Source organism: Chionomys nivalis, chromosome 20, assembly GCF_950005125.1.
Source record: "Chionomys nivalis chromosome 20, mChiNiv1.1, whole genome shotgun sequence".
NCBI classification, from domain to species: domain Eukaryota; kingdom Metazoa; phylum Chordata; class Mammalia; order Rodentia; family Cricetidae; genus Chionomys; species Chionomys nivalis.
This window is the reverse complement of record NC_080105.1, coordinates 8,783,829-8,811,452: the sequence shown is the minus strand read 5'-3', so window position 1 is coordinate 8,811,452 and position 27,624 is coordinate 8,783,829. Positions and strand designations below refer to the sequence as shown.

The window sequence follows — 27,624 nt, the reverse complement described above, 5'->3', positions numbered from 1 at the left end:
GAGATGCACCTCATGGAGGACCAGATAGGGCAGCTCCAAGTGTGAGTGACTTGAGTCACAGCTGCTGAGCTTTTAAGGGCACCATGCCTCCTGCCCCTGGGTTGTGAGAGAGATGGAGGGGAGGAAACTGGGCTCTGGCTGATTGGGGCCTCTGATGGAGGAAGGTCATTTGTCAATAAACAAACTGCCTTGGCCCATTTGATAGGCTACCCCTTAGGTGGGTGGAGTAGACAGAATAGAATGCTGGGAGGAAGAGGAAGTGAGCTCAGATCCAAGGCAGCTCCTCTCAGAGACAGACGCCATGCTCTCCTCTCCAGAGCAGATGCGATGAAACTCCAACCCAGGATGGACGTAGGCTAGAATCTTCCCGGTAAGCGCACCTGGGGTGCTACATACATGAACAGAAATGGGCCAAGCAGTGTTTAAAAGAATAGAGTTTGTGTGTTGTTATTTCAGGTATAAAGCTAACCATGTGGGAGCCGGGCTATGGGAAAAGGCCCGGAGCTCCCACTACAGATGGCGCCCAGACGTGGATGACTGAATCCACTGAAAGCCTGAGAAAGCTTGGGAAAGAATAAAGCATGTTTTCTTGGTAGCAGCAATTTCTCGGGTCTGCTCTGCTTGCTAGAGGCAAGCAAGTGCTCTCATCTAAGAGAGGCTTCCTGACTCAGCTTCAGCTGTGAAACCTTGCAGCTCATTTAAGAGGTCCTACCACGAAATACTTAAAACGGTGTTGGTGAAAAGCTGAAGGCATGCTTTTCGGTTTTCAGCCATAGCAGGAAAAAAAATTGTGCTGTTTTAAAATGCTGGCTTTCTGGGCCGTCCTGCCAGGGCAAACTCTGACTCTTTGAGGCAGGAGGTCAGCTACAGAGAGAGCATTTGAGTGTTATAGCTTGTTTGCTGGCAAGGACCTTGAAACGCCACAGAGTTGTGGTGATAAATATGGCTACAGCCGGTACCTCAGCCATGAGGCTGGAAAGCTAAGGAATGGGCTGAATCCAGCCGACAAAGCCACGGCTTTCATCCTACTGATATTGCTTGGTAAATTAAAGACTCATGTGGTCAGAAAAAGAGAGATATACAGTAAAGAGAGATTCAAAGACAAAGAAAACTTTAAATGATTTACAGTGTGTTTAAAAATATATGCAGGCTGAAAGTTAAAGTTCCTAAAAGTAAAATAAGGAAGAAAGAAAGCAGTTGGGTGTGGTAGTACACACCTTTAATCCCAACACTTAGGAGACAGAGGGAGATTGACCTCTGTGACTTCAAGGTGTGGTAGCACACGCCTTTAATCCCAATGCCTGGGAGGCAGAGACAGACAGATCTCTGAGAGTTCAAGGACAGCCTGGTCTAAAGAGTTATTCCAGGACAAAGATATACAGAAAATATAAAACAAAAGTAAAAATAAACAAAATAGAGTTAAAATAAAGCCGCACAAAGATGGAAAGTACACAGAAAATCTTGATACTGTATGCTATTATGCTCTCTTTGAATTGTTTTAATGCTGAGGAAGGAGCAACAGATGCTAAAAGATATTTGTTTATAAATGCTGCTGAATTAATCCAAGATAGATATTTTCAAAATACCTTGACTTCAGAATTTGGATCTAAGGATATGATACTTTGGAAAAGAGTTTCTTCTTTTGTTTTCACAGAGGATGAGACTCTTTGGATTGCTTCTTCGATCCCAATATGGTATGATAGACCACGTCCTCCTGAAGGGTTGCTGTGAACACCTTCAAAAAATTACTTTGCTCAACTGCCGACTGAGAGGAACCTAGCACACAGGTTATACCATGAAAGACTTGATTAACAGCGCCCCCATTCAGCAGGAAGCAGTTTGGAGAGAAAAAACTGTGCCCATGTTCCCATATATTGTTTATAAATGTTCTTTTACATTTAAAGGGGGAGATGATATAGATGTGAATAATTTGCATTGATATGAATCTTGGTTTACTGATATTAATTTAAGGTCAATTTTATTATATGTGTATGTATTTCTGATATTGATTAAGGTATTGTGATTGTATAGTTCATTTCAAAATGTAATGTATATAGGTTGTTAATGGATAATTATTAATAATAGTCAAGTTTGTAGTCATGTTAGTTAGATTTTCTAGATGTGCATGCATATATTTCAGATAGGCATTCATCATATCTTTCAAAGACTAGAGAATATGGTATTTTAAATGTTTTAATAACTTAGGGTTTTTCATGACAATGAGACACTCTGCTCCTGGCAGCACCAATCTACTTCAAGAAGAAGATGGGCATCGAAGAGGATCCTTATGGAGTTTGATAGCCATTTGGGCAAGAAACTGCTCTTGCCTGGACTATTTTATAAACTGGACACAAAGAACCCGCAGAGAGAGGACTGCTGAACTTGCCTAAAGGTGAGATGATCTTTCGGGGTTCCTGATTCATGAAAGAGTCTGCGAGACATTCTGCAGGACACAGCAGATAGTGACTGAACTGCCTTTAAATTTCCTGCTTCATGGAAACGTCTCTGGATACTATGGACCTTTAGGCCGAAGATGGATGCCCCAACGGTACAGAGGAACTTTGGGTGACTGTCCAGGCAGTGAGATGTCTCTGTCATTTCTAGAGTTTAGAAGTTGCTTACTTTTTGTTTGCTTAGGTAATATTGTATTCTTCTGGAGTCTTTGACGGAGTTGAATAATAGATAGATAGTTATAGTTATAGTTTTCCTTAGTTATGATAAAGATAAAATAGATGTAAATATTGTAATTTTTACTTGATAACTGTTTTGTTATATGTAATTTTGCTATGTTAAAGTTAAAGCCTTCCTTTTTTTTTTGTTTAAACAGAAAAAAGGGAAATGATGGAGGAAGGTCATTTGTCAATAAACAAACTGCCTTGGCCCATTTGATAGGCTACCCCTTAGGTGGGTGGAGTAGACAGAATAGAATGCTGGGAGGAAGAGGAAGTGAGCTCAGATCCAAGGCAGCTCCTCTCAGAGACAGACGCCATGCTCTCCTCTCCAGAGCAGATGCGATGAAACTCCAACCCAGGATGGACGTAGGCTAGAATCTTCCCGGTAAGCGCACCTGGGGTGCTACATACATGAACAGAAATGGGCCAAGCAGTGTTTAAAAGAATAGAGTTTGTGTGTCGTTATTTTGGAGCATAAGCTAGCCAGGCAACCATGAGCCGGGCTGTGGGAAGAGGCCTACAGCCCCTACTACAGGCCTCACTCATCTTCACTGTTGCTCTTCTTTGGAGGCAGAAGCATTGAGAAGTTGAAGTACTTCAACCGCCTCCTGCTGGCTGTGCTCCAGGGTCACAAGGGCCGCTGTGAGAGCCTTAGTATGCAGCTGGGCCAGCGGGAGGCTGAGACCACAGCCCTGTGCCTGGCCCTGCAATACAGGTCTGTGCCTACTGCCAATGACGGTGGTGGCTGGGAGTGGGGCGGGGCTGCATCCCAAGATGAGCCTATGTAAAGAGGGACATAGGGCCTTCAGAAGGCACAGGGCCTTACCATGAGGTCTTGTTCTGACCCATAAAGTATGTAGGGTGGGGGCTGTCTTTTAGTGGTTTGTGGTATTTTTATTTGAGACGGGGTCTCACTGTATAGCTCAGGTTGGCCTGGAACTTGCTACGTAAACTTACGTTGAGAATGAATATAAGCAAAATCAAATATGTACCATCTGCAAAATACACTGTAAATGTAAGGACAAAAGCAAATTGGAAAACTATAAGAAAAAATTTGTATATTGCAACCAGAAAATGAAATAAGGATTTTACTATCAGACATAAAATGTTACTAGAGATAATAAAGGGGATGGGAGCATTTCATATGAACAAATCTGTTCATGAAGAAAATATTAAGATGACATATTTTATAGTTTTCCATTTTCATAAATGAGCCCACAGGCTTACACAGTGAAAGTCCTCACAGCATGGTTCTGCCTGCTCAGTTACAAAATGCCTTAACCTCCAGTGTATTTATTACTTTACACACTCATGTGTTTGTGCTTTCGCTAAATCACATTGGTAGCTGTCACATAATACTTTCCCTTTGTGAAAATTATGTGAATTTAACACTCAAAAGCATAAAAATGCAAGTTTGATAGAATTTGGGTACTATTACCTTTTTAAAAGTATAAATTTCTTTTAGTGTTTTAAAATTTGCATAGTTATGTATCTTGACATAGCATCAGTTGAGTGTTTTGTATTGTTTGTAAGCTGCTTCAGTAATAAATAATAAAGAAGGAAGAAGAAACACAATGTCCAAGGCACCTTTTATAAGAAAAAGCATTTAATTAGGAAGTTCCTTACAGTTGCAGAGGCTTAGTCCATTTTCATGATGGTAGGGAGCTTGACAGCAGGTGTAGCAGGACATGGTGCTGGAGAAGTAGCTGAGAGTTCTACATCCTAATCCACAGGCAGAGAGAGAGAGAGAGAGAGAGAGAGAGAGAGAGAGAGAGAGAGAGAGACTGGGCCTGGAGTGGGCTTTAACCCAACTCCAGGGACACACTTCCTCCAAGGCCACACCTCTCAATCCTTCTAATTGTATCAGAGTTCTACTCCCTGTGACTAAGCATTCAAGTATATGGGCCTATGGGGCCATGGTTATTCAAACCACCACAGTCAGTGTTTTGTTTGTTTTCTACTTTGTCTCTCTTTCTTAGATCCAAGTCTATAACAATGAGCTTCAGGGAATCAACAGCTCTGGCTTTGCATCTTTGACATTTGAAGGAACTTTAGGGACTCCTGTCACAGTGCGGAGTTCAAGCAAACTGTTTACCTTCAGCGCTCAGGACCAAGAAATGGTAGAAGCCTTGCGGGTTTGGGCATCCACTCACATCCCAGCTTCTTCAGCTGTGGTACAGCTGTGTGATGTTCAACCCCTGCAGTTTTATGACCTGGCTTGTCAGCTCCTGGGTAAAGCGGAAGTGGACGGAACAACATTTCTTCTAAAGGTATGATCTAAATATTTGAAATCATGATCTAGTGCTATGTACTGTTAATAAGGAGCCGGCAGCATTATGATACAGTGTTTGTAGACTCCATTTTATATTGAGTTAAATTTAACCCCCCCGCATACACATACACAACACACTTCCTACTTAGTTCTATTCCTGCTTTTCTCTGTGCTTTCCCTCCAGAAAAAAAAAAACAGTATTTGTCAGGTATGGATTTTAGAAACAGTGTGACATTCAGTTATTTTAATAATAAGAACATTCAGAATCCTGTTATGTCTTTATTGACACTTTTGTGTGAATATTTATGCTTCTTTGTGAAAGTCAATTGTGCTGTCACCTTTTACATCCTTGGTATACTGCTTTTAAGTTCTCTTCCCATGTCTTTACTTCCTTGCTCATCAGAGTAGGCATGAGTAACTTTGAAATGTTTGTTGTTATTTTTTTGTTTTGTTTTTATGTCAGCTAGAAAAATTATAGGCACATAAATGCTATTCAGGCTTCCTTTACTCCTACCTCACTAATAACCTGGGGGAGGTAGTTGCTTAATCATGATTCCCGAAATAATCACACAGAAACTATATTATTTAAATCACTGCTTGACCCATTTGCTCTAGCTTATTAATGGCTAGCTTTTACATCATAATTTAACCCATCTCCACTAATCTGTGCATCACCATGAGGCCTTGGCCTTCCAGCAAAGTTTCAACACATTGTTCTCCGGCAGTGGCTCCATGGCTTCTCTCTGACTCCCCTCCTTTCTCCTAGCATTCACTTTAGTTTTCCCTGCATATCTTTGTTTTTCCCTATCAGGCCAAACATTTTCTTTACTAACCAGTGGTATTCACAGCATACAGAGGGGAATCCCACATTATTTTCCTTTTTGACTCTTTGGATTTTTATATAGGATTTTTTGAGCAGCACTGCTCTTGCCAAGATTCTGTGCTTAATGCTCTGTTTGGAATAATCAGACAATGGAATGTCGTGGTGCTTGGATATGATAGGGCTTCTCATTGCTGTTACTGCTGGCATATTTTAAAAGAAGACTGTAAGGAAAGTTAAGTCAAGTAAGCCAAACTACACCAAAGAAATATAAAATCATCCAGGATTAGAAGGAATCCTAGACTAGTAACTTATGTTCCCTGGCCAGTGTGACATCCTTAACACATGAGTACTTGTAAATGTTTCCAGGAACAAAGAGGCTCGCTCTTTGCTGATAACAACTGTTGACTGTTTCGGTGACAAAAAAAGCTACAGATTGAGATAAAGCCTGCAACCCTGTAGCAGATAGAGTCAAAACTGCATTTTTATCTCTAAAGAATCCCTGTACGCTTGTAGCCTATTTTAGTAAATAATCAGTTTTCAGATAAGTCAACCTTGGATGAAGGGTTTATTATGTTGTCTTTTAAAATTTATTCTTTGAGAATTTCATAAATTTATACTGTGAAATGTGGTCATATCCACTTCCTGTTTCCCCCCCTTCATCCTCCCCTCGCTTATCCCCACAAAACACCCCACTCCTACCTTCACGTCCTTCGCTTTCCTCGGTAAGTCCGTTTAGTGCCCCCATGTGTTCTTGACTGGGCATCCATTCACAGGGCACTGCCACCCTGCCAGTGACCACACTCCTGAAGAGACAGGGTTCTTCTGCCTCTAGAAGCTATTAACTGCCAGGAGCGCCTCAGTTAGGTGTGAAGCCTTGTCAGCTCCTCCCACTCCTGAATGCTAACAGGGCTGAAGAAGGTTGAGGAACTTATTTTGAAATTTAGCACTGAGAAATAAATATGAAAAACTTAATGAAGCTCTTTGAGGACAGCTTGTTATGTCTTAAAAGCCTTTACAAATCATTTAACAGTCTAATTTTATAAATTTCCTTTATTGAAATAATTTTAAATGTATAAAAAAGCATGCTTGAAATAATACTTTTCCTTATATATAGTCAAAACCTGGAAGGAAAAAGTAGCGTAGTAATTGTGTGAACTCTTTGATAGAATGTTTTATGAATCTGTAGTGAAATTGTAGACCTAAACTTGTTGAAATAAACTTTAATAATAGTCTGCTTAGTAATATGTTTCATTTATATACTAAAAATGTTCCTACAGTAGCAAAATTATTCTAGGAAGTAATGTAGCAATGTTTTACTCTGAGCTACTTTGAAGGAATAGAATTATGAATGAATTTTTTCTGATGTTGATTTTCTAATGTATCAGAAATAATTTTTAATTAAATATTAAAAACATGAAAACAGACATTATTCTTTCTAAATTCTACTTATTAGTATGCAAAATAATATTTCCTTTTTCAAACTGAACATTACATTACTGACCATGTAATCTTGGTCCTTTTTCCGTCATAATATATCCATTTTAGGCTTTCCCAGTAGCCATCTGTTTTAGTTCATTTCTTTGCTAAGAATTGATATCATTGCTTTGATAAGACACTTTGACCAAAATCACCTTATGGAAGGGAAGAGTTACTTGGCTTATACCTCCAGATCACAGTCCAGGCAGCAGTCACGATAGACACAGAAGCAAGAACTTAACATGTGGGGCAGAAGTCACTAAGGACGCTAATGTTTGCTGGCTTACAGACCAGCTTATACAGGGTTAGCATTCTTACTTGATTCATGACCACCTGCCTGAGAATGATGCTGCTCACAGTGGACTGGGCTCTCCTGCACCAATCAACAGTCTAAAACAAATCCCCCACAGACACGCACACAGGCCAGTCTGAACTCTGAACGAGGCAGCTCTGCAGTTGGCACCATCCTGTCAAATGACACTAGGCTCAGGCAACACTATCTACCTGTCTGTGGTTTGCATTTAAACCATAATTGGATAAATCTTTTTTAAGAATGGATTTTATTTTTTAATTTCATGTATTTGTGTAAGTCTTTGCACATTTATGCAGGTGCCTGGAAAGGCCAGAAAAGTGTCTTGGATCGCCTAAAGATGAAGTTACAGGCAGTTGTAAGATACTTGACATGGGTGATGGAAACCAAACTCGTGCCTTCTTCAAGAGTGGTATGCATTATCAATTGCTGAGCCATCTCTCCAGCCTCAATAATCTCTAATAAAAGCATTATTCCACTTTTTTTATTACTCTGTTCCTACAATGTAGATGCTGAGAAATACTTTTAAGTTTAAATTTCCTTAAGCTTATTCTAGTTTCAGATAGATAGATAGATAGATAGATAGATAGATAGATAGATAGATAGATAGATAGATGATAGATAGATAGAGAGGGGGCACCAGACCTCATTACAGATGGTTGTGAGCCACCATATGGTTGCCGGAAATTGAACTCAGGACCTTTGGAAGAGGAGGCAATGCTCTTAACCACTGCGCCATTTCTCCAGCCCCTTATTCTAGTTTCTTGATACTCAGTTTGAAACAGGCATAATCTCATTGTCTTAAAGTTTTGACTTTATCTCATATCTTTGTTTTTTATAGTAACCAGAAGTTAAATATACCCAGAACTGAGGGGTATAAATGGGGGAGATAAAGAGAAGGAGAGGTGGGTGGGGGGAATGGAGTGGTATTTGAGCACAGATACAAGAAAACTCAGTCTACAGTTACTTAATATTTTGCTTGGTATCATACAGTGACTTTTCATTTTTTTTTTTTTTTTTTTATTATCGAGACAGGGTTTCTCTGTGGCTTTGGTTCCTGTCCTGGAACTAGCTCTTGTAGACCAGGCTGGCCTCGAACTCACAGAGATCCGCCTGCCTCTGCCTCCCAAGTGCTGGGATTAAAGGTGTGCGCCACCACCGCCCGGCGTGACTTTTCATTTTTATCTTTCTGCATTTTCCTGTATATCACCAGTAGTTCATATTTAGCCTTTTTATAGTCTCAGCATGATACAAATCACATTTAAAAGTATTAAAGACATGTTCAGAACATGGCGGACAATGAGAGCTGACGAGAGGCCAAGGACAATGGCACGGGGTGTTGATCCTACTTCAGGTTCTGGCTTTGTGGGAGCCTAGACAGTTTGGATGTTCACCTTCCTAGATCTGGATGGAGGGGGGAGGACCCTGGACTTTCCACAGGGCAGGGAACCCTGACTGCTCCTGGGACTGGAGAGGTAGGAGAAGAGGAGTGGGGGGAGGGGGAGAGGGGCGGGAGGAGGGGGAGGGAAATGGGAGGCGGGGAGGAGGCGAAAATTTTTTTTTCAATAAAAAAAAAGTATTAAAGAGACTCAGTAGCATGCATTGATTCATTTTGAAGCTTGCCTCAGTATTTCATAAACCTCATTAAGCCTTTTGTTCCTGTCCTGTACAGGTATGTGACGGAACGAGGACCACTTTTCCCTTCTGGACTCTCCTTACAAGACCTTAACTTTGAAGGTGACTTAAGTCACATTCTACGGCTGCAGAGTCTGGTGGTAGACATTATGGTCTATGACAACCTTGTGCAAGTGGCTAAATCCCTGAAGGTGATGTTGAGTAGAAAGATGTTTGTTCTTTAGTTTTTATAGTATTTGCAGTTTTATAATTTATGCTCATATATTGTTTGTAGGTGATATAGGGGGTCTATAGATTAACCAAATTTGACTTCAAGTTAACTATATATATATATTGTTGTGCCCAGATTACAACCCCCACAGAGAGACCACCAGAGAGGCCCAGATTGTAATAAGCAAGGTTTAATCATCATAATACAAACATGTTTGGAACTCATCTCCATCCCCGTTACAAGGTAGAGAGGAGTTGTATCTCCTCTGTGGGGAAAGCTTTTAAAGGCATAACTACAAAGAGAATCTTTGAAGATGCTTTGGCATGGGTACAAGGACTTTTGCTCCCTCCCATTCTGTTAAGTCAGCTTTTTCCTTGTTCTTAGAGCAAGGCCACTGTTCCTGAGTTAGGCCATCTTTATCAGCCTGTACCAGGTAGCTGGCTGGGCTGAGCTAAGTGACCTTGTGCTTGGAATCTCCTGGGTGGGAGAGGGGAAGGCCACTATCTTCCTGGGAAAACCTTCTGCTAGGAAATTTCTTCTTGCCCCTTTGAGAATAAGGGGTGAAGGTCCCACATATATACATTTTATAACATAAACACACACCCATATTTAAAATCACTTTTTACTTGAGGATGTAATTATATCAATAACCCTTTTTCCGTTTTCTCTTTCCCTCCACACCCTCCCATGTACTCCCCATCCCTTGATTTCTTTCAAGTTGCATGGCTTTTTTCTCTCTCTCTGTCTCTCTAGGTGTGTGTGTGTGTAACCAATGGGTGTGCTCTTCCCTGGGTGAGCAGACTTCTCCTGCTCTCAGCATTCCTCAGTTGTCTGTAGGTCATTGTGTGGGATTCAGGTCTCCTGAGCTTCCCCCTCTCTCATTAGCATGTCTGTTAATGCCACCCTCGTTCAGATCGTGTTGAGGAAGCCTTGTTATTAAGATTTAATGGGTTTAGGTCTCCATTATTTCTAGAAAACACAATCTTACAGCAGACCTCCTGTATCTTTGGGTCTTCAACAGTCTTCATTCCCTCTTTTCTGAAGTGTTCCCTGAGCTTTGTGTACAGTTATGTTGTAAATGGATTCTTTGGACTGAGCTCTACATTTGTGCATCTTGGTTGGTTGTGGTTTTCTGTAATGGTCTCTGTTTTAAAGAGAATTTTTTCCTTGATGAAGGATGAGAACTACACTTTTCTGTGTGTATAAGGATAAATTTTTAGGATATAGTTAGGGAGTATGTTGGTTTACTAAAGTGGCAGTTGTAGGTTCTCCTCCAAGATCCATGGCTTCACTAGTTCCAGGTAATTGGCTAGGTTTACAGTACCAGGCATAATTTCCCTCTTATTTAGAGAGTTATTGGTTACTACCAAGGTATGCATGCCACTACTGCAACCCTAGGGTTATCATGCCATGTTGGTCATTGTTTTGCACCATGGCCATCACAGCTGGATAGGACTGTTGTTTGCTTCTTCCTTTGGGAGCTTCCATGATGCCTTATGGAGGGGACTTTCAGATCAGGTCCAACTCAGGGTTCCTGGTTCCTGGTTCCTATGTCCAAAGCCATGGTGCCTTTTGCCTCTGGGGGACAACAGCAGTAGCCAGTGTTTTAGAAATCTCTCAGACAACCCTGACCAGTAACTCAAAAGATGATTTCTCATGTGTTGGGAACTTTTTAAATTATGTTTCCAAGCATATTTTTTTCTAGAAACAATAAAAATAAATTTGTGATATGAGAAATGTTATTTATGATGCTATAAAATCATTAACAATATTTTCAAAAGAAATTGCAACTTTAATGAGGGATAAGAATAATGATATAGTTTTAACCACTAGAATGCCATCACTAAAGCAATATATATCTTCACCAGAATAATAATGACAAATGAATTTATTTTATATGGGTGGCGTTTGGACAAAGTGCTATATTAAACTACTACTGTTGGTTCTCATTCTTAAAGTCTACTTACAAGTAACCTAGAAGTCTAGAAAGAGTAGAAATGTGTGAATTTTCATCATACACGTCATGTATGATGTGAATTATTTTCTTTTGATAAAGTTTTCAAGTCATTATATAAAATTAAACTTCATGTTCAATAACTAAAAATTTTTAGGTAATATTTTTTCTTTAGAAGCTCCATGTATTCTTTTTTATTTTTTCAAAAGTAGTCTTGAGTTATTGGTTTATACTGGAACAAAATCTGAGGCTCCGGAAGTAAATTCTGCAGCAGATGCTCTCCTCCTGCCTGTGCTATTCTGCAGCTTCTGTTCCGTGAGTCACCATGCCAGGTTCTGGACAGCCAGTGGCAGTCATCTCAGGTCCCGGTCTGTCCAGGGAACTCTAGGCACTGCCTCCCAGGTCTGTTCCATGCGAAGTGGCAATAGTTCTCTGATATGGACAAGTGACTAAGGTGCTAGCCCTGGTTCCTGCTCTCCAGCTTATTATCTTGAAACATCCTAAATTGTTTTGGCAGAGTGTAGACTTACCTTTGTGCATATTACTTTGAGAAAGTATTATATTCCTAGTGTGCAGAGTGATTTGGGTTGATTGTGTGTATTGTATAGACCTTGCTTACTGTCTAGGGAAATTTGGTTCTTATTATATTTAGATTCACAAATGGTAGAGAATAGTTTTTGTTCATTTTTACCAAACTTTTTGAAAGTCTCCTGTTTCTGGGTCTCATAAATGCTGAAAAGAAATGATCTTTCCTATAGATCTTCTCTATTTGTTTATAAGAAGAGAAAACACAAATAAAACTGCATGTGTGCAGTTTAGTGCTGTTCCTGTTTATTAAACGAATATCCTAGAGAAGAAAACACTTTCCTGTCATATTGTGTTACAGGTTGTCTTAACTGACTCTAATCAATAAATTCTGTGAAGGGCAGAGCCAGGGTACTAACATTTTCTTACCCTTTATAAATGTTTGTGTACATTGAGGCATCTGGACTTGCATAGTTTGAAAGATAGACTTTGGGATTTTTTCCGAAGATGCTGTCTACACGGATTGATTTACTTTGGAAACAAGAATAATGATAAGTCCAAATTTGAATATGCTTTCATAATACACAGGAAGGACTCTTTAATGAGAAGAAAGGATGCTCCTTAATCTGTTTTATCCATTTGATTATTTGACTTCTCTTCTCCTGTGCTCAGGTCCTAACTAGGCATATTCACTCCACCTATCCTGCTTCTCTTCCCTAAATCCTAACCAGCACATTGCAAAGGAGCTCAGGGCAGTGCAGATTAAAGAATGTCCTCTACTTAGGGACTCCAAGAATGCTGTCTATGAATGGGTTTTCAGCAGTTCCAACGTTGCTGCATCCTCTGCATTGTCCACTAGAGGGTGACATGAGCACACATAATTAAGAAAATAGATGGCTTGTCCTTTAACTCAGACATAGCATTATATTATTTGCCAGGCACTATCAGGATGCAAAGAATTCTCTTCGTGAGTAATATAATTTTACATTACTTACTATTCCTTGATACCACTTTTACTTATTTTCTGATAACCTCTGAAACATTGACAATAAGAAATCTTCAGTCACATGTCATTGATGCAAATACCTTTTCAACACTTCAAAACAGATGTTAAGAGTTGCATTTTAATATTAGCATGCATGGAATAATTTCATAACTTGTGTAGGATCAGGAAAATGTTTTTTTAATAATGACAACAGTTAATGCAGTTATAAAGCATAATATTATCGACTTCTATAAATAATATATTCTTACCCTGCTGCAATTTATAAAATAGTAGAAAACATACATAGTCATGATCACATTTTTGCATTTAGTCACCTAATAACTGTGGTTAGCTCTAGGGGAAAATAAAAACTTTTGTTGTTGTTGTTAAATGGTGAATACTCTTTTCTAGAATCATACATAGTGACTTCTTTCTAGTCTTATATTTTAATAGTTATGTATTGATTAGACCTTAATAACAGATTAAGCTACACCTGTTTTTTATTGAAATTCCTTAGTTTGTAGCTTTGGAATCTTATTGCATCACTAACAAGATTAATATATGAACATCAGGCACATTCTGTAATATTTATTCAAGCTTTACAAAATGCAATGCTGCCTCCAGAAGGCATTTTTGATAATAACTATTTGTAGTCTTTTCTCTGTGGTCTGCTCAGAGAAATAGGCTTTATGCTGACCTGTACATTGTGTTCACTGGTCCAGTGTCGGGAAGGAAACATGGTTAGGTTCCATGCGTTCACCATTGATGCTTTGTCCTGCAGATTTTACCGCACTTACTTCAGACTCCTCTGCATTAAAGCTGTGTATGGTGGCGCACGCCTTTAATCCCAGCACTCGGGAGGCAGAGGCAGGCAGATCTCTGTGAGTTCGAGACCAGCCTGGTCTACAAGAGCTAGTTCCAGGATAGGCTCCAAAACCACAGAGAAACCCTGTCTCAAAAAACCAAAAAAAAAAAAAGCTGTGTATGGAACCTGCTGCAGTCCCTGTGGTCTCAGTCGCCTGCTCTTGAAGTTACTCTTACTCCAGCACGCGGCCATGATCACTACTTCTTAGGGTGTCTGTCTTACTTTTTGTCTTGCCCCACATCCTACTCTTCAGAACAATCCTCACCTTTTTGTTTGTTTGTTTGTTTGTTTGTTTGTTTGTTTGTTTGTTTTTGATTTTCGAGACAGGGTTTCTTCATAGCTTTTGGTTCCTGTCCTGGAACTAGCTCTTGTAGATCAGGCTGGCCTCGAACTCACAGAGATCTGCCTGCTTCTGCATCCCGAGTGCTGGGATTAAAGGCATGCGTCACCACCACCCAGCTCCTTTTTCTTCCGTATACATTTTTGGAAAAAGTTTTCAGATGTCATGAAAGACACTGAAGTTTCTGGCTGAAATTGCCTTAAATTAAAAATTTATTGTAAACGAAATTAATCTTTGTATAGCTAAACTTTGTCTACTAATGGAGGTCTTTTTCTGTTTCAGCTTTCTTTTTAGCCCTTAACGGTGATAGACATCTGCTATACTAATGTAAAATCAAAAGGACTAAGCATTATGAAAAGCATACAAAAATATGTATTTTAATATTTATTATTCTGATATCTCACTTTAGAGTCCTCATGGAAAGTATGTATTTCCCTTGTATTTTTCCCCTGAACCTTTCTGTATTCCCTTCTCCACCTCTCTAACGTCTCCACCTCAATTACCTTTAAAAGCAGTTAAAGGTAATTTGAAGAGAATAGATTGGCTCCTTGCATCTGCCTGCCCACCTCAGAAAACCTGTAAGGACCAGAAAGAAATATCCTTGGAAGAGAAACTGTACTGCTGGGAGTATGGCTGTTTCTCCCTGACTTGCTCTCTGCTCCTCCTGCCCCACTAGAGCTCAAGGTTAACAAAGAACTTCCAGAGTAGAAGCTTGGTTTGCTTGTCTCTCCTTCTCTCCTTTTTTCCCTCTCTCCCTCCCTGCCTCCCTCCCTACTCTCATCTCTACACCCTCCCTACCCTCTCCCTTCATTTGATACTTTTCTAATTTATTATGTTACCACAATTATACTGAATTTGTAGGGAAAAGGAGAAAAGTAGCTTCTCACCCAACACTCAGAAATGCTGCTTATATGCAAGTGAATTAAACTTCCTTATATTCTTCCCTTTTCACTTATAAGTCTACATAAAAATACATGCAGTTGATATTACATAGTGTGCTCCTTTTGGTAGATATCAGTGTCTTTTTTATTTTATCTTATTAAAATGGAATTGTTGAGCTGGATTGGATGGTGTGGGTACAAACTGTCTCCCCCACAGCTGGTGCTAGAGTCTCGTCCAACAGCACTTGGCTCTAAATGTCAGTGGCTTTTAATACCCTGCTATGTTTTTTTATTTGTAATATTCATTGGAGAATGTCTAAATTCTCTAGTTTCACATGTTTTAGTATAAATTTAGAAAAATAGCTGAGATTGACTTAGAGTGGTTGGTTCAAAATTCTGGCTTAATCCTACATTTGAATTTACAGAATGTATTCCACAAGGATTGTGATAAAAATAAAAATGTTATATTAGAACTTTGTTTTCCGTGGAATTTGTAAGATACGGGAAAACAGTTGGTGGCACACATGTATGATACCAGCAGAGGACTAAGGCAGGAGTCTTTCTGTGGCTAGCAAGAAAATTAACCTGTCAAGTAAATATGGCCATTATGTTATTTTGCTCAAACAAGATGATTAATTTTTTTTCCAATGTCTCATAGTGAGGGGATTTTATGCCTCATTTATAATATTATTTTAGGGTAGTTCAAACAAGTTCTTTTCAAAATATTATCAAATAGAATTTCATTTAGGTCTTAGATCCCTTCACTGTATTCTATTGATGAGCCTCCGAAATGGGCCTGCGTGTGCTGTGTAGGTTGACCATGGTCATGTGCAAAAGCATGCTCCCATCCGTGTTTCAGATCTGATGTGGAGTCCATGCAGCTGATGCCAGGCACAGTGCTGCCCTACTTGCAGTGTCTTCTGTGGTTGGAAAGCGTCCTTGGTTGTGTCCTTTGTTACTGCCTCCTATTGACTGTGAAATTTTCAAATACCAGAAATTGTTTAAATTAATCCCTTTTTTATGAAATAATTTTCTTAATATTCTTTCAGATTGGAAGCTTTCTTAGAATCTTTAGCCTCCATACCAAACTTCAGTCTGTTAATTCAGAGCTCAGAAATTCACTATTAAGACTGGAGTTTCATCTTCATGGAGGGACCAGTTATGGTCGGGGTATCAGGGTTTTGCCAGAAACTAGTCCGTGCTTGGATCAGCTGAAAAAGTGAGCATTTTATATCCCACATTTTAAAACACATTAAAGAATATTTTTAAAGTTCTTAAAAAATAGCACATTATCAATTCAGTTTGCTTCTTCCTTTGGTGTTTTTAGTGTGTACCATGAACAGAAACAATTTCACCATATTCTGGAGGAAGAAATCCATATATCTTCAAAGACAAAGTACATCATTCTATATAAACTGAAATAAAACTATTGTCATTCAAGGTTTAATTTACTTTAATTGCCTTTGACATTAACTTTCTATTTTACGAATTTCATGTTATTTTAATTCACAATGTGCCAGAACAGAATTTCACTTTTCTAATATTTTAGTCAAAATTTTTCCATGCATATATTTTAATCATATTCTTTTCTCGTTCCTAAGTACTCCCAGATCCTCCTGTACATCCCTTCCCATGTAACTTCATGTTCTCTCTCCTTCTCTTCCTTAAGAAAAAGAAAATAAATCAAAATAGAGAAACTAAAGAAATCAAAAGATAAAAATTAACAGCAACAACAAAAAACAGAAACAGAGCATGGAGTCAGTGTTGTATTGGTCTATTATGAGCATGGGGCCTGGCCTGGGGTGGTTGACAGAGTGTCACTGTATTGGTAAAACAGATTTTCCCTTTCTCGAGGATTATTAGTTTCAAATAACTATTTGGTTCAAGCTGGGACTTCCTTTCTCAGTGCTGGGTTTTGTCTGGTTTGAACCTGTGTCAGTCTTGTACATGTTGTGACAGTGTCTTGAGTCCATGTGTGCATCAGTCCTTTTGCATCTGGAAGATGCTATTCCTTTGGAATCATCACCTCCACTGGCTTTTGCAGGCGTTATGCCTTCTCCCTTGCATTGATCTCTGAGCCTTGAGAGGAACTGTATGATAAAGACGTCCCTTTAGGATGTGTGTTTCAAAGACTCTCAACCCTTTGCACTTCGTCTGGTTGTGGATCACTTTATTGCCTACCATCAGCTGTAAGAAGAAGCTTCCTTGTTGATGTTGAGTGATGCTCAGTTTTTAAAAGTGGCTACTTACTCCTTTAACATATGTGCCACTGTTATACCAATATAGAGTGTAGGAGGGTTTCTGTAGTAGGTTGCATGGTTTGTAGCTGGGTGAAATTAATTTTAATTCTGAGCTGGATTATTTTTCTCATCTCTTTTTGAGTATTATTTCTTCTGTTCTAGAGCTTTCAAGTGTGTCCTTGCCTTACTTCTCCAGTTTTTTGATGTAGGCACTTAGTGCTATGAAAAGTCTCTTAGGCCTGCCTCTATTGTATTCTATAAATTTAAATATGTTGTATTTTCATTCAGTCAAAATTCATTCAAAAGTTAATTTCCTTATTTATTTCAAGCTTGACTTGATTTTTATTCAGTCGTGAGTTGTCCAATGTGTATGCGTTTGTATATGTTTTCCTGTTTCCAGTGTATTGGTGTCCAGCTTCCATAGTGCTCATGTGGAATGCAGGCTATAATTTCAGTCTTTTTATGTATGTTGAGACTTGCTTTGACTCGCTTTGTGTTCAGGTATATAGTCAATTTGGCAGAAAGTTCTGTGGACTACTGGAGAGAAAGAATATTCTTTAATGTTTAGGTGGGACATTCTTAAATGTGTGCTAGTTCCATTTGATTTATATTATTTACCATATCTCTGTTGAGTTTTTGTCTGGGTGGCCAGTCTATTGGCATGAGGAGAGTGGTGAAGTTACCCACTTTCAAAATGTGAGAGTCAATAAGTGATTTTAGCTGTAGTGGTGTTTCTTTTAATGAACTGGAGTGCCTTTGTGTTTGGTACACACATTTAATATTGTAATATCCTCTTGGTGGATTTTTCTTTAATGGGGATATAGTGTACTTCCTTATTTCTTTTTATTATTGTTGGCCTGAAGTCTTTCTTCAACTATTAAAATAGCTACTCCTGCTCTCTTCTTGGATTCATTAGCTTGGAATACCTTTTTCCATCTCTCTACCATAAGATGATGTCTATCCTTGGTTGTGAGTGGCGTTTCATGCATGTAATCAGTCTGTTAGTCTATGTTTTTTTTGATTAGGTAATTGAGGCCATTAATATTGAGAGCTTTTAAGAGCAGAATTTATTAATTCGTGCAATTTTGTTTTCATAGTATGAGGTGTGTCATCCTCTCCCTTTCTTTAGACTAACTTCTTTGATTATTTATTTCATGTGCCCTCTTAAGTGAGTTCAACTTAACTAAAGTTTTCCTCCTATTGTCTTCTATAGATTTGAATTGGTTGCCAGAAATTGCTTAAACTTGTTTTTATTGTGAAATTTTCTTCTTTCTTCATCAATTATGAGTAATAGTTTTTTGGGGTGTAGTAGTCGGTACTGGTATCTCTGGTCTCTCAGAGCTTGTAGACATCTGCCCAGGCCCGTTAGAGTCTCTACTGAGAAGTTGCATGTTTAAGTAGGCCTGCCCTTGGTCTTTTTCTCTTGTATCCTTTAATATCCATTCTTTATTCTGTATAGTTAGCACTTTATTAATGCAACATGGTCAAGTATGGTTTTATTATGCATCACCTTTTCTGGTCTAGTCTATTTGGTGTTCTGTGTATTTCTTGCCTACCTGGATAAACATCTCTTTCTTTATATTGGGGGAGTTTTCTTCTATGATTTTATTAAAAATATTTTCTACATTTATATAACCTAGGTTTCTTCATTTATATCATTCTTAGATTATCATTCATAGATTTGGTCTTTTTATAATATCCCAGATTTCCTAGATATATTTTGACTGGATTTTTTATATTTGAATTTTTCTTTGGCCAACTCATCTATTCCTTCTACATTGTCTGCAAGACCAGAATTCTTTCTTCATTTTTTTAAAATTTGTAGCTAAGGCTAACTGTGAAGTTTTATTCAGCTTCTTTAGTTTTTCATTTCCAGTTTTATTTTAGTTTGTGTTTTTTTAGTTATTCTATTTCTTTGTTAAACTCTTCTTCCATGTCTTGAATTCTTTTCATTATTTGATTTAGCTGTTTGCATTTTAGGTCTTTATTTAGGGATTTGTTCATATTTCCTTCAAGGTCTTTGAGCTTACTCATGATTGCTATTTTTAAGTCCTTGATTCGTGCTTTGGCTTAATAGCTGTTCCCAAGGCCTATTATAATAGACTTACTGGCTTCTGGAGGGGGTATGTTATCTTGTTCTTCCTTCTTATGTTTTGTTCTGTTATTTATGCATCTGTAGTTATGATATTCTAGATATTTCTTGGTGTAGATATCTGTTCTTATCTTTGTTGTGGGAGTTTCTGATCTTTCTTGCTTTTGCTCAGTCTGGTCCCTAGTGAAGTATGGTGGCTGTAGGGTTGCTAGTGAAGAGCTCTTCTGGGTCACAGCTAAGTGGTGGGTCTGGACCCGTGATAGAGAACTGTTCTGCTGTGTGTGTGATAGAGAACTGTTCTGCCGTGTGATGGAGAGTTGTTCTACCGTGGGATGGAGCGTTGTTCTGCTGTGGGATGGAGCGTTGTTCTGCCGTGTGATGGAGAGTTGTTTTGCCATGTGATGGAGAGTTGTTCTACCGTGGGATGGAGCTTTGTTCTGCCGTGGGATGGAGCGTTGTTCTGCCGTGTGATGGAGCATTGTTCTGCCGTGCTATGGAGCGTTGTTCTGCCGTGTGATGGAGCATTGTTCTGCCGTGCTATGGAGCGTTATTCTGCCGTGGGATGGAGTGTTGTTCTGCCGTGCGATGGAGCGTTGTTCTGCCGTGGGATGGAGCGTTGTTCTGCTGCTCGGTCACAAAGGAATGAAGCTGGACTAGAAGGAAAGGCTGAGAGAAGTGACTGAGAAAAATTAGAGAGACCCTGGATCTGAACCACGATGTTGAGTTCCAAGGGGGTGGTTGTGAACTAGAAGGGTAAGTACGGAAAGACTAGAGTGGAACACAAGCAAAAGAACGAAGGTCGCCTACCTGAGCCAGGCTAGTGTGGCAGCAGTGGGTCCTAGTACATAGGACGTCCTGCGGGTCAGTGGAGTCACAAACAATGAACATAGTCTGTATGGGAAGTATGAAAAGTGGCTAACAGGGAGGCGCTGTGTCCACACCCAGATATTATCAGTCCCAAGAGATTGAGCTTATTGTTCCAGTCTTGGTGATATCGTTGTAACTGCTAATGTTAACCATTTCCCAGGGTTTTTTGTTTTGTTTTGTCTTTGAGTGTTTTATTGACTGACTGTTCTATTCATATCTGTCTGACCTCCTCTGTTGTTTACTTTGATGGCTTTGGAGCTCTCAGATAATCTGATAAAAGCTCCAGACCATTGACCGGAATCATCAAATTTTATAATTTAATGAACTCTTGGATTTTGTGAGTAAAAGTAAAACTTACTCTGTTGACTTTATTACACAATTTGATTTCCTATTTTTTTTATTTTAGAGAGTTAGAATGTGCAGATGTGGACGTCAGTCAGCCCTCAAGTGAAATCTGTCAATCAGAAAATGAGGACGTTTCACTTTCAAGTAAGGATAATCTGTAACATTGACATTTTACTTCCTCATAATTTTAGAAGCACTTCTAAATTTCTCCACGCTTTCTTCCATGTCTCTCTTTTCAGTTCTTATACTTATATGGTGTATATTTGTGTTAAAGAAACACTTTAACATTTATCTGTCCTATATACAACTAAGCTTGGTTCATCCTTGAATCACACTTTCAAATTAGAGTGATAGTGTTTATTTGAATTATAATGTATGCGTAGTGTTTTGTATTCATTAAAAAAAACTATGTGACTTTCCTAAGCAATGATTTGGCTTGTCAGTTTCTAAGGGAACAAAGGGTGCTGATGCTCCTTTATATTAGCCAGTCCAAGTGGTTTTGCTTATAAGTGTTTTGGGTATCTAATGCATAAACATGAGTCATCCAAATCTCTCAAGATATTCTTATTGTTGAACTTAGTGGAATTGCTTTTGTACATTCTATATTCTGAGATTCGTCTATGCCAGAGCGTATGTCAGTAGCTCATTTCTTAATGCTGAGAGAAATGGTGATGAGCAGTCTTGCAGTGTGTTTTCTTTTCATGTAGATGGCTTCAGTGTCTGCAAAAACATCAAGTAACTGCAGATATGTTTTTATTGGAGGCTTCCTATGTATTACTTATTAGTGTATTTTGAATTCTGCACCCTCTCTTGTTAATAATTTCTAGTGGTTGCAAAGTCATTTCTTGAAAAGACAAAAGTACTGTGTTTTCTATGAATGACCTTCCTTCCTTCTTTTGTCAACAGTCATAATGTGAGTTGATTTTCAAGCCTTCCTTGTTTTTCTTGTTATTATTCTATCAGTACCAAAGTTTCTTGATTGCTATGCCTTAAAGTCAAGTAGCATAAATCCACTAATTTTCCTCCCTGTCGTGATTTATTCAGTGTTGTGAATTCTTTGTATTTCTCCTCAAAGAAAGGAGAGAACTTGCCTTCTAATTTTTGTAACTAAGCCTGTTATTTTTGTTAAGAGTATCTGAATCTGCAAGAAAATTTCAGGAAACTAGGTATTTCAATGTTTATTTAGGCTTTCCTCAGTTTCTCTGGACAGTGTTCTATATTTTAAGTTTTACATTGAGTTTCTGGTGCATGTTTTTTAAATAGCTATGTAATTGTGAGATTTCCTGTTTTTTTTCCTGTAGACTCTGGATCAGGCTCAGTATCACTCTATGAGGTAGAGCGATGCCAGCAAGTCTCCGCTACAAGTAAGACCACTCACAGTACAGTGACCAGCATGCAGATGCCTGTGGTTACACTGTCCAACCAATGCCTTCGTACCATCAGTGATAGTAGATCCTCCTGGGGCAGTCAGCACTGGCGTTTAACTTTGATTCCCTTGCATCATCCTATAGTGCCATAATACAGAACCCATGTATGCACACAGTTATATATTGAATTTGCTTTTTAAGTTATATATCAATATAATTATAAAATGTATTTAGTGTAATGATACAAATTATACTGGCATTAATTCAATAAAATTATGTGATGTATTTAACTCTACACACTTAAGAAATTATTTGCACTATGCTCCCAAATTTTAATGTCTGCAGTGATCGTACACATTTACCACATATACTCCTGTTATTTGAACTAAGTGGATTAAAAGCTCTAATTGAGAAAAAATATCTGAACAGAAGTGCATTAAATAATTCATTAAGTTGTTCATTAGATGTATAATGCTGTAAGATAGGAGTTTTTCCTCTTGGAGAAGGGTGTAATTATGGGATGGTAGACTAAAGATTTCTGGGTTTTTTTGGAGCTGAAGATGCCTTGTAGTCAGACTTTAGATGCCTATGTGAATACCATTACAGGTATTGTCATGCAGAGGCAATGATCTCCAGAAGTAAGGAGCATATGCAATGCACAGACCGATCTTGACCTATAAAAGTATTCCTGGTATCTTTGGAGAAAAGGCAGATTCCAAAATTAGGACAGGAAAATTAGAGATAAATCAAAAACATCCTGAACAACTAGAAAATAAAGAAATGTTCAGCTAATAGAAAGTATCAAATCTGGGACATAGTGATCATCAACTAAAGACTAGTACTGGATTAGAATTTCTTGAGTAAAACTGGACTGTATGAACTTGTGTTGCTAGTAAAATTTAATAAAACGTGATTGAATAGAAAACTCTTAAAAGGTAGAATGACACCTAATTAATGAAACAAATAATGTTAAAGAAATATGACCATTTTGCTAACGTGATGGTATTTATTGGTTTAATTGTGAATCTGTTTTAAACTATTGGATTCTAAGTTACCCCCTTACTAATTACAACAGTAGGAAATTCATTCATAGTAGAGAGATGCTGGACATTCTTTACTCAACTGCACGGTTTCCCTCTCCTGGAGGGCAGGGTCCTCTCTCAGACCACTTCATAGGATGCATTGAGAACCAGTGTCATGTATGTAATCTCTGTGCCACAAGCTCATGGTTAGAATCTGAGTGTGAGGAAATACCACCCCGATCTAAAATGATGCTACTCAGCAAACTAATTGTCTCTTTCTCAAGTTAGTGACATGAAGTAAACACAGACAGACTGGGGATCACTTAAAGATGGAATGTGAACACGTGAGGGACAAGTATTCTGCACTGTTAGGATTAGAGCAGAAACGTAAAGACAGTGGGAGAGAAAACTTAAAAATCTGATAAGCAAATAGCAGTGTTAAAATTGTATTGTCTTTGAAACAGACACTGCAGCTATGTCAACGAGACAAATTGTTCTTGTGACGTAATTGTTAGGAGAAAACAGGAGAATTCCATAATTTCTGGAAGCTGTTGCCACTAATTCAGTAACAAAATTGTAAAGTGTAGATCATGAGAAGAGTGTGTTACAGTTGTTGGATCTTAACAGCATATTCAGGATGGCTTTATGTTCTCACAATTTTGCTTTAAATCTGAAAGTAATACAAAGTTTAATTATTTTAAAACATTACCTCAATGTGAAATGCAGCAGTATTTCATTTTATTTTAAATTGATCAGGGTTACACAGAACAAGTGTCTCACTACAAAGCTTAGCCATTCGCCACATGAGGAAAATATATTCCTTGAGGGTTTTGTTGGATTTAATCTATGTATAGAAGTAATGTTCCTGATTGTTCGGGGGTTGTAGGGCTTGTGCATCAGTTCTGTTTTCTAAGTAGGAGAGTGTTACTTAGAACAGTATCTAAGGAGCCGAGGAAGAGCTGTTTAGTGTAAACTCAGTCCCCAATCCCCAGCCTTCCAGTTTTATATGTCCCAGGCATTTCCTTGTGCTGTTCTTCTGTTGTAACTCTGATTGCTTCCTTTCTCCCACACCTCCTTCCCCCTCTCCTACTTCCCTTTCCTACTTAGAAAATGAATTCCTTTTCTTTCGCACACTGAGCACGTCTGTGATAATTGGGTTCCCCTAATGACCAGTTCCGTTCTCACATTCTAACTCTTAAATGAAGGAAAGTTCAATAAATTCTTGAATTTGAGATACCCAGGACAAGAGCCTGTGTGGCATATAATTTTTAATGAATGTGTTTTGTTAGCATTTGTTTGATGAACTATAAATTGGAATGTAAGCTGTTGCCTAGCGAGTTGTCTCCAAGGTGGGCAGTGAACTGTTTCACATTTTGCAAAGGTTAACATTTATTTTCTTGTTGAAATAAACCTTCCTGTTTTGCATAAATTAGAAGTTACTAGAAATTTCTATTAGTTCCATATAAAAATACATAAACATAGTATTTAATGGTATAAAGATGTAACCATGCAGTGTATGATCAGATTCCACGTGCTACAGTGGCCCACAGCTATTCTGTAAGTCTGCGGGGTGTCTGTTCTGTGCCTGGCACTGTCTGTGGGCCTTAGGTGCACATCTAGTAACTGTAGCTGCGACTGATTTTATAATACGTCTTTGCTTAGCCAAACACAGCTAAGATGCCCATACACTATTTATTCTGATTGAATGTAAAAATTCTTTACACTACTTACAGATCGCCAGTATTGAATGAAAACACCAATTTGTGCCATTTTGAAGCAAAAAGCTCGTCAACAATATCAAATCCGTGCAAAACTGAGATCATATATGCCCAGAAGACTTTTCCAGTCTGTTAAACTTTTTTGTCCTAAATGTCATTCATTGTAAGTATTTCCCAAATTTTTTTTTAAAAAAATCATGCCATATTGTTTGTTGTTTGTATATATGTATGCCCGTGTGTGTGTGTGTGAGAGAGAGAGAGACAGAGAGACAGAGACAGAGAGAGACAAAGAGACAGAGAGAGACAGAGACAGGGGGGTTTAAGTATTAAAATGAGCACATCATGATTTGATTTGTAGTATTTTTAAAAATGCTGATGATTTGAGGGGAAAGTACTCAATTTCTACAAAGAAAATTCTTTTGTGTCATTCTTTTTTTTTTTCTTTTCTTTTTAGTTTTTTGAGACATGGTTTCTCTGTAGCTTTGAAGTCCACCCTGAAACTAGCTCTTGTAGACCAGGCTGGCCTCAAACTCACAGAGATCCACCTGCCTCTGTCTCCCAAGTGCTAGGATTAAGGGTGTGTGCCACCATTGCCTGACTTGAAATAGTTGTTATTTTCAGGCTTGAAATTCAAATTTTCTTTTCTTTTTTTTTTTTTTTTTTTTTTTGGTTTTTCAAGACAGGGTTTCTCTGTGGTTTTGGAGCCTGTCCTGGAACTAGCTCTTGTAGACCAGGCTGGTCTCGAACTCACAGAGATCCGCCTGCCTCTGCCTCCCGAGTGCTGGGATTAAAGGCGTGCGCCACCACCGCCCGGCTGAAATTCAAATTTTCGTAGGTTGAATACACACAACTGAAAATTTTCTGTTATGTTTAATAATGGTAATATAGTTAAGTGTGGTGTCTTCATTCTAAACAGTTATTATGTGAATATGTAAAATTATGGGACCTTTTATAATCTTTTTTTAAAATATTTATTTATTTATTATATATACAATATTCTGTCTGTGTGTATGCTTGCAGGCCAGAAGAGGGCACCAGACCCCTCTACAGATGGTTGTGAGCCACCATGTGGTTGCTGGGAATTGAACTCAGGACCTTTGGAAGAGCAGGCAATGCTCTTAACCTCTGAGCCATCTCTCCAGCCCCCTTTTATAATCTTATTAATATGTATTTGAATGAAAAAAAAAAGAACTAAAAAAGGAAAGGGCATGACTGCTCTAGGTACTGTGGAGGAGAATGTTTACTACAGGTATATGGGAGAGCACAGAGGAAGAGATATCTGGCAGAGTCCCTCATGGGATGACCAGACTGAGCCCTGTGAGTCATGGGGAGGTGAAGGCAGAGGGCAGGACATCAGCTGATGCTGCTTGCAGTCCAAAGGTTCAAAAAGGGAAAGTGAGCTAAATGTCTAGATTAAATACGGAAGAGCCTCCAGGGAAGGGCAGCCCTGGGCTGGAGAGTTCAGGGTAGAGGGCTAGAGGGCAGGGTATGTAACAGGTAGGGACTGAGGGATGCTGGGAGAACCTGGCTGCCAGGTCTAGCTTTGATGTTAAATGGGCACCTCAGCCATTTGTCCCAGGTTTGGAACTTAACAGTATTCATCTCAAAACATGTTTAGATCATAAACTTTATCTCCTATTAGTCCTTTCAATATAATGTACCATCTCTTCTTGAGACATAGAAAATGATATTTTGGGAAATACAGTTACTGCATGAACATGCACACTGGGCATTTATGAAGCTGAAACTCTAGTGCACTGTCTTGTAAAAACACACCTGCACAATGTCCACATAATAATGTATGTGTGGTTTACCTTACAAAATCTGAGATTATTATGTTTTCAGAGAAATTCAATCCCTGAATCCCATTTCATAAAACTCAAGGAGTCTGTTTTTTACCCATATGATCTTGAACGAAAGCATCTTAGAGAATGTAAGACAGCCTGAAGTTACACACAGCTGGGGACAGAATCGGGACAAGGACTTAAACCTTTTGATTCCAAGCCATGCCATTTCTACTCTATGAGAACTCATGTGACTTATATGACTTATTATTTTTTTAACAATAAGTGAAGTTAACACTGTTTTAAAGTAGGCACCCTGTGGCAGTGGAATTAACTGGGATGAAGATAGAGCTGATGGTATAAGACAGCAGATTGGTACTGGGAACGACTAAGCTTGGACTCTAAACCAGTCCTGGGCCTAGGGCAGCAGGTAACTATGTCTGCTACCAAGCCTGATGACTTGAGTGCCCACATGGTAGGAAATTGTCCTCTGACTTCTACACATGCTCCATGGCATGTGTTTGCCAACACCGATGCAGTCTAAGTCTGTTTATGGTTAGGATTTACCCAGCCATACAATGTCAAATACCTATTGAGTAAAATCCGTTAAATCTGTGAAGTGGATTGTCTTCTGAGTTTAAGAAAGCTTAGCTGATTTAGTCTTTATGTAAAATAGTGTTTTAATTTTGTTCTGTATTCACTTATTTTGTGGGTTTTAGTGTTGTACCTGCATGTGTGTCTGTGCACCATGTGTATGCCCGATGCCCACAGGATTCAGACAGGAATTATGGGTGGTTGTGTAGCTCCATGTGGGTGCTGGGAAATAAACTTGGGTATATGCGAGAATAGCAAGTGCTTTTAATCATTGAGCAGCCCCTAAGGGTTTTTGTTTTTTTTAACTTTAGTACTTTATTAAATTGGAATTTGGGGCATATCCATCTATTGTTTTCTGATACTTCATTACTAATGGTTTTAGGCAAGAAGTTCCATATGAGGACAGTTTGGATAAAATTTTACAAGATGCTTCAAGTAAAGCTCTAAATACCAAGCTGCAAGATACGTCACTGTATGACTCAAAAGTCTGGTCCACTAAAGGCCAAGGAGGACGTCAGGTCGCTGTTCATTTTGTGAAAAATGATGACATTCTCCCTCTTTCAAGTGAATGCCTAATTTTGATAGAAGGTGAGAGACTTGTTATTAGGTTTTTAAAATGTTGTTTTGCACATTAATCACACTTAAC

At 38.7% G+C, this 27,624-nt stretch overlaps 1 pseudogene; it reads left to right on the top strand.

Moving 5' to 3' along the window:
* Positions 1-3: 3 nt before the first annotated feature.
* LOC130863147 (protection of telomeres protein 1-like) lies at positions 4-27,613 on the top strand (annotated as a pseudogene).
* The last annotated feature ends 11 nt before the right edge of the window (positions 27,614-27,624 follow it).